Below are 6,868 nucleotides of genomic sequence, written 5' to 3'. Positions count from 1 at the left end.
AGTATATAATATTCATGAGTTCTTATGCCATTTTGAGCTTATTATGTCATTTTTTAGCTAAATTGGTCATTTTAATGAGCTAACCAAGGTTCTTATGATGTTTTCACCTAACTAAGCTAATTATGTCATTTTGTAGGATAATTAGCCAATTTAGTCTTTGTTGGATGAGTCTAAGCTACGTAGAAGAAGAGAAAGAGAAGAAGCAAGAAGAGAAGAAGAAGTAAAAGAAGGAGGAGGAGGAGGAGGAGGAGGAGGAGGAGAAGGAGAAGGAAGAGGAGAAGAAGAAGAAAAGAAGAAGGAGAAGGAGAAGGAGGAAGAAGAAGAAGGAGAATGAGAAGCTCCTTCTCCTTCTTCTCCTCCTTCTCCTAACTATATGTCATTTAGGTGGAATCCTAGCTAACTATATGTCGTTTCGGAGCTAACTTGGGTTAAATATGTCATTTTGGAGGATAATTAGCTAAGAATGCCTTTTTGGAGCTAATTATGTTATTTCGAGGATAATTAGCTAAGTATAGGTCATGTTTTATTAAATAGACCATTTTGGAGCTAACTAAGCTAATTATGTCATTTAGGTGGAAGCCTAGCCAACTGTAGGTCATTTCGAAGCTAACTTGGATAAAATAGGTCATTCCGGAGCAAACTATGCTTATTAAGCCATTTTGGATCTAGCTAAGCTAATTATAGGCCATTTAATACCTAAGTTAGGGAGAATAGGTCATCTTGGAGCTACCTAAGCCTTATTATGCCATTTAGGAGAGAACTTAGCTAACTATAGGTCATTTTTTTTAAACACTAGAAATAACATACCATTATCGTCATCACGGCGGTGAAGCACGGTGGCTCTGGCTTGTTTCACCTGGAGAAGGCTGCCCTGGAGAAGGCTCCACTGTAGAAGGGCCGTGCGATGCGTTTCGGGAGATATTCTGCACCAAACATCGTCTGCAATGTGTCGTTAGCATGAGGACACTCTTAAGATCATTGCATTGAAATGAAACTCACCGTCCCCGCCATGTTAATGACTGGCATCACCGGAGGGACTTGGCCGGTCTTCTCGCACATAGACTGTACATTTGGTTTCGACAAGTCAAACTTTTTAGTTATTAATGAAACGGACATTAAAATGCAAGATTTGAAATAATATGAAGAAGAAACTTACCATGAAGAGCTCGTATATGGCCCTGTTAGACGCATCATTCCGTGCCCTTTCCGCCTGCACCAATGCAGTCGTCCTCTCCTCCAGCTCCCTCATCTCCTTATCCTTCTCCGCCATAACCGCCTGCATTGCCTCTCTCTCTTTCAATATAGCAGCCTACAACACAACTCATTGTTAGCATTGAAATCATATTGGTTCCAACGCACAACATAATGCGGAAAGATAGTTGAGTCCATTAAACTAACCTCGATGGCGAGCTCGATTGGCCATGGACGAGGTGTTATCTCCGGACAGGAGCTCGTTTGGTGTGCCTTTATCTGTCGGAGAGTGCTAGGACAACGTATAAGGCCGTCTCCAATGGCGATTGAGCCATAGGGCCTCCCGTTGCCAGCAATCATCACCAACTCTGGATCAATAGGCCCCTCGCTCGGGTTAAAGTCCTCCCCTTTCCTCGCCTTCCCGTGGTCTGTGTACTTCACGAGCTTGTGGTGGGAGGAGATGTTGGTGAAGTTTTCTGGATGCTTGAGGTCAGACTCAGAGAATGCCTTGACCTTCTTGTACGGGGCAGTATGGGCCATCGCATACAGGTCGTACATCTGTGGCACCTCCGTCTTATTGTGACGCGCCTAAAAGAGAGAGAGAGCAAAATTGTATTAGTAAAGGGCTCAATATAGCATTAAGAATGAATTGCATGAGGCATGAAGCAAACCACATACCCAGTTCTCGCCAAATTGGATTAAGTTGACACTCCCTTGATGGTGTGGCACACCAACTATTTTGCCACGCCTCTCCTTGGCGTTGTTGATGGTGTGGTCGGAAGCCGTTCTGCCGAGTGACTTACGTCACAACTCTCCCGAGTGGAGTAGTACAACGAAGCTGAAGCCGAAGCAGCACGCCAAGACAATTTGGATCTACTAGAGGACGAGAAAGAGAGTTGGCCCTCATTCAGTCCACATTGTACCAACAAGACCTATGACACTACCATGACAAGAAAGTCAGGGGCCGAGCGTTTCAATAGGGGGATTTGGTCCTCCGATTGGACCAACAAAACCCCCACAAATTGGCACCTCCGTGGCAAGGGCCATACGCCATCTCCAAAGTTCTGCACAATGGAGCTTATTGGTTGTAAAATCCCGATAACAAGGTGATGAAGGTCCTAAGACCAAAAGATCCGAAGATCAAAGAAAAAGTAAAACAGCAACCCTAATAGCTCCATCACAACACTCCATACAAACCAAACTAGACAGCACAGCTCCGACTCCGATGGAGAACTACAAAGGAACTAGGCAAGGTTGGCGTCACGAAGGATCACCGAACGAACCACCTGTCATGCGTCATCATATACCACCGGCCCCTCTGCATGGCTTTGACTTTGTAGCAACAAACGGTCGAGGCAGACCCACGGACACTCCCGAGAAGAAGAGCCGACTACCACGACCAAGACCACGCCTCTGACATTGCTCACCGCCGTCATGACTGCCACAGAAGTCCCTGTGTGCGTCCAATCGTAGGAAGCATCACAGGGATCAAAGTCTTCAAGACGGCGGCCTAAAGAGGGGAACGTCGTTGATGACAACACCGCCGCCTGACCCTACAGCAGGATCTAGGCTTTCACCCGTAGAAATTGATCCGAGAGCAAATGATGTGAAATTCCCGACGATGCCTCCAAGGAGGATACACGACGCCCACGGGCGCCGTCACCGCCGGCCGGTTAGCACCGACCAGGCTTTCACCCGGGGTAGCCACTCCCACGCAGCAGGCCGAGGTCGGCCCGTGCCTCCACTGGACCGCGCACGCCCACATAGCAAGCGCGCCACCGTCATGCATGGCCACCAGGAAGCCTCCTTGACGACGGGCCTACAGAGACCAGATCAGGACCTGCAGCCCGCATCCAACCGCGGCCGGAGCCTCCTTGCTCTAGCGGCATCCGGACACCACGAGAAGTCAGTAGTGCCCAAGTGACACATATACAGTGCGTCATTTATCGCAACCTGAAAAGATGGAAGTAATCTTTGAAATGAGTACTCCTTAATTAAGGATTTTGACTCCTTCCTATCGCCTGAGCACGAGTACAGCCCGACCACCTACACAAACTACATCGATATCGATTCCAACTCCAACACACAGTATTTTATTTTAGAATTACCAAGTATATTCGTTTTAAACAACTCAGGATCAAACAAGGAGTTATATACTACTCCTTATGTCCCAAAATTCTTGTCTTGGATTTGTCTAGATATGAATGTATCTAGTCATGTTTTAGCATTTAGATACATCTATTTCTATACAAACCTAAGACAAGAATTTTGGAACGGGGGAGTAGTAAACTAGGCACCAAGTGTGTGGCTGGTGTAAGCAGCGATCTAGCCTGTCTTAAATGGAATACGAGTGTTCCATTAAAAAGGAGGTTATAGTAAACTGATGATCAACCCAATAGTCTCTAGGCCCTCGAACACAAGTGTTCCTTACTGCTTTAAACACTTTCCCAGCCTGGTTTGTAAAGAACTCCTTGATATAAAAATGTTTGCACCAAATCTACGTTCAAAAATAAAATGATGCTCCAAGTTCTTCTAGCCACAGCTCCAAAAATCCAAACCTCGCACTCACTGAATACAATTGCCGGTCAGGAAAGCTTTGCACTTGGTGCTCCATGGTAGTTTCCACTACGCCTACGCACTCGGCCGGCCCTTTCTCAAAGGAGCTTCAAAGCCAACGTGCAGACTTTAAGGCAGGGCAGCCGGAAAACGTCCCCGAAGATAAAAGGCACACGTACGTACGGGACCCAGCCGGACGCTGCATTTTAAGGGCGCTTTGCCGGATTTGGTCCGGCCTGGCCGGCTGGCCGGATCTGCCGGCGGGCCATGCACCGCCATGACCGACCAGAAAGCCGTCACGTACTTCTTCTTCCCCTCGCTGCCACGCCCTGTGCCTCTGTGCGGTGCGTGGACTTCCATTTGATCGCTGTTCGTCGGCCGTCGGTGGACGTAAACCCGTGACGGCGAACGCAAAGGCCGGGAGAGAGGCACGTCCGTCCGTTCGCCTACAGTTTCCTTGGTCACGATCGCGTCGCTCGGACGGCGTCGGCGCGTGGAATTCGCCGTGTCGTGTCGGTGACAGGGCCCCGGCCTGCTGCATGGGGCTAGTGCAGGTTTGGGCGGGAAGTGCCGTAGGAGGCCCTAGCGACATTTTTCTCGGCTACTGACCTACTGTAGTACAGTAGAATTACAAGGACGGAGCAGGAACAAGCTAGTGGCAGCGTCGGTTGGCCATCTGAGCTCTATGTTGCGGCCGGTGTTGGGCGACGGGGAGTAGCATATGCTACGGCCGGCAGGGCCATGTGGCCGGTTGATGGGATGCATTTAGATGCGCGATGCTGACCTTTGTATGGCTACTTGCTGCCACTTCAGATGTACCCTCCGTGTTAATAATGAGCGTAATTGGTTTGATGTCAAAAGTTGGCATGTCAATATTTGATAAACGAGGAAGCTAACTTTCAGTCGGCAGAGTTAGATCCGTACTATTTGAATGTTGTATGTTTTGAATCCAATGACATGCTAACATCCTAACTAATCACTAATCTTCTTTCTTTATTTACTAATAGCATCAATGAACGGAATAAACGCATGCATAATAACCCGATTGATCACAATTTCATGCATGAATGCAAACTAAGATAAAAAAAAGAATGACATCAGCAAAAGATTCTTCCCATTTCAAAGCTTTAAAACATTTTGTAACTTAAACCATCGCTCGGATTTAAAATTTATTTACACATAAAAAATTATCTCGACGAGATCTTCGAAACTAGAACCCATGTTGGTATGTTTCGATGATATTTTTTTTTATCAAAAGTTATCACATCTAGATTATATAAAATATCACGTGTGCAGTACGTAACTTATCATGGTCTTTACACTAAAGTTACCAAGGGTATGTTTCAACTACTTTTTTGACCGGATCAAAATTTATCATGGTATTTTTATGTAAATTATCAGGTCTGCAACGTCTATCGTTGGTGTCGTGTCTAGGCCGCGAGGTGAGGTCAGCATGCCAACACGGCATGACCCGTTTCTAAAATGAAACTTTGTGGGTCGTACCACCTATGATCAAGTCTTGTGAGTAAAGTACCATGTTGTTTAAGCAGAAGTTACCATGGTTATGTTTGTTTACTTCTTTTGCCCATATCAAAGTTACCGCAGTGTTTGTACGTAGGTTATCAGATATGCGCCCGAATATTATCATGTTTTCACATACAAAATTTCAAGGTTATGCTTTTTTAAACCTAGTCAAAAAAAATACAATGGTGTTTGTACGTGAGATATTAACTCTCTTGTGAGTATATTAACATGCCCTTTACACAAAATACTAAAGTATGTTTTTCAACATTTTTTATCTCCGGGGTCAAGAAACTTACCGTGGTGTTTGTACGTGAGTTACCAACTTTTTTATGCAAATATTACCGTGTTATTTGCACCGAAGTTACTAAAGTTACTGGCCTACGAGGGGTGTTGGTGAAATATACCCTCGGTAACTTTTATGTGAATAGCACGGTAACTCACGCATCACAGACTTGATAACTGATGTACCCCGGTCTTGGTAAATTAGGCGATCGGATGGGGTTGGTTGATGAAATATACCCCGATAACTTTTTGTGTGAATAGCATGATAACTCACACATCGAAGACCTGATAACTTATGTACGTATGGTGACGGTGGTGAGGAGGAGGGGGGGGGGGGGTTGGTGAAATATACCCTAGCAACTATTTGTGTGAATAGCATGATAACTCACACATCGCAAATCTGATAACTTATGTACCCAGTCCTCGTAACTTTGGCGACGGTGGTGCCGGGCGGGGGAGGGTTGTTGGTGAAATATAACCCCTAGTCCCTCCCGATAACTTAGGATGATGCAAGTATAAGTGTGTTTGCAGCAGCTCGTCTAAGAGCATCTCTAGCAAACCCCGTATAATCGTCGGAGCTATAAAATTCTGGCGATTATACGGGTTTGGGCCATTTTTTGTGCCAGACCAAGTACTGTAAACGCCGCCCGGTCCGTAAATATTTTGCGGTGCCCCGTAAACGCGACCGCTCGACCGCTATATCTGCGGGTTCAGTCACTGGATGCGGATCGAAACCCTATCCTTCCGCCGCCGCGAAAAGCCCCCCCCCCCACCTCACCGCTGGCTCCTCAGATCTGCCGCCTAGCCGCTCCATTCCACCGCCCAAGATGGACAACTTCGGCGACCTAGCAATGACGACCCCGAGAGGGCTCGTCGCGTCAGATTCGGCGTCGCCCGGAAGCATGCCGCCCGTTGGTACACACAATGGGGCATGACGCTGCCGCCGTCGCTCCTCCATCGCGAGATAGAGGAGTACGACCGCGCGCGCAGCCGCCTCTTCTCGGGAAGCTCCTCGGATGCGTCAAGCTCGCGCTCCTCCCTCCCGCCGATGAAGAGGGAGCGAGAGGAGCTCCCGCCGGTGAAGATGGAGCCGGAGGCCGAGGCGGTGCCACGGCGACCTGCCGGGGGCGTCGTCGCCCCGGCGGAGGCAGACAGCCTTTTGCCCGTGCTGCTGACGCAGAGTGCGCGGGAGGCGAAAGAGGACCGGCAGCGCCACCGAAGGAAGGAGATCGACACCGTGCTCTACGAGCAGGGTGTCGCGTCGGCGCTCGCCTTCGACCACATGGTGGAGGTGTGGTGCCGCGAAGCCACTGCG

The sequence above is a fragment of the Hordeum vulgare genome, chromosome 7H, assembly GCF_904849725.1.
Source record: "Hordeum vulgare subsp. vulgare chromosome 7H, MorexV3_pseudomolecules_assembly, whole genome shotgun sequence".
NCBI lineage: Eukaryota > Viridiplantae > Streptophyta > Magnoliopsida > Poales > Poaceae > Hordeum > Hordeum vulgare.
This window is presented reverse-complemented; position numbering follows the sequence as displayed.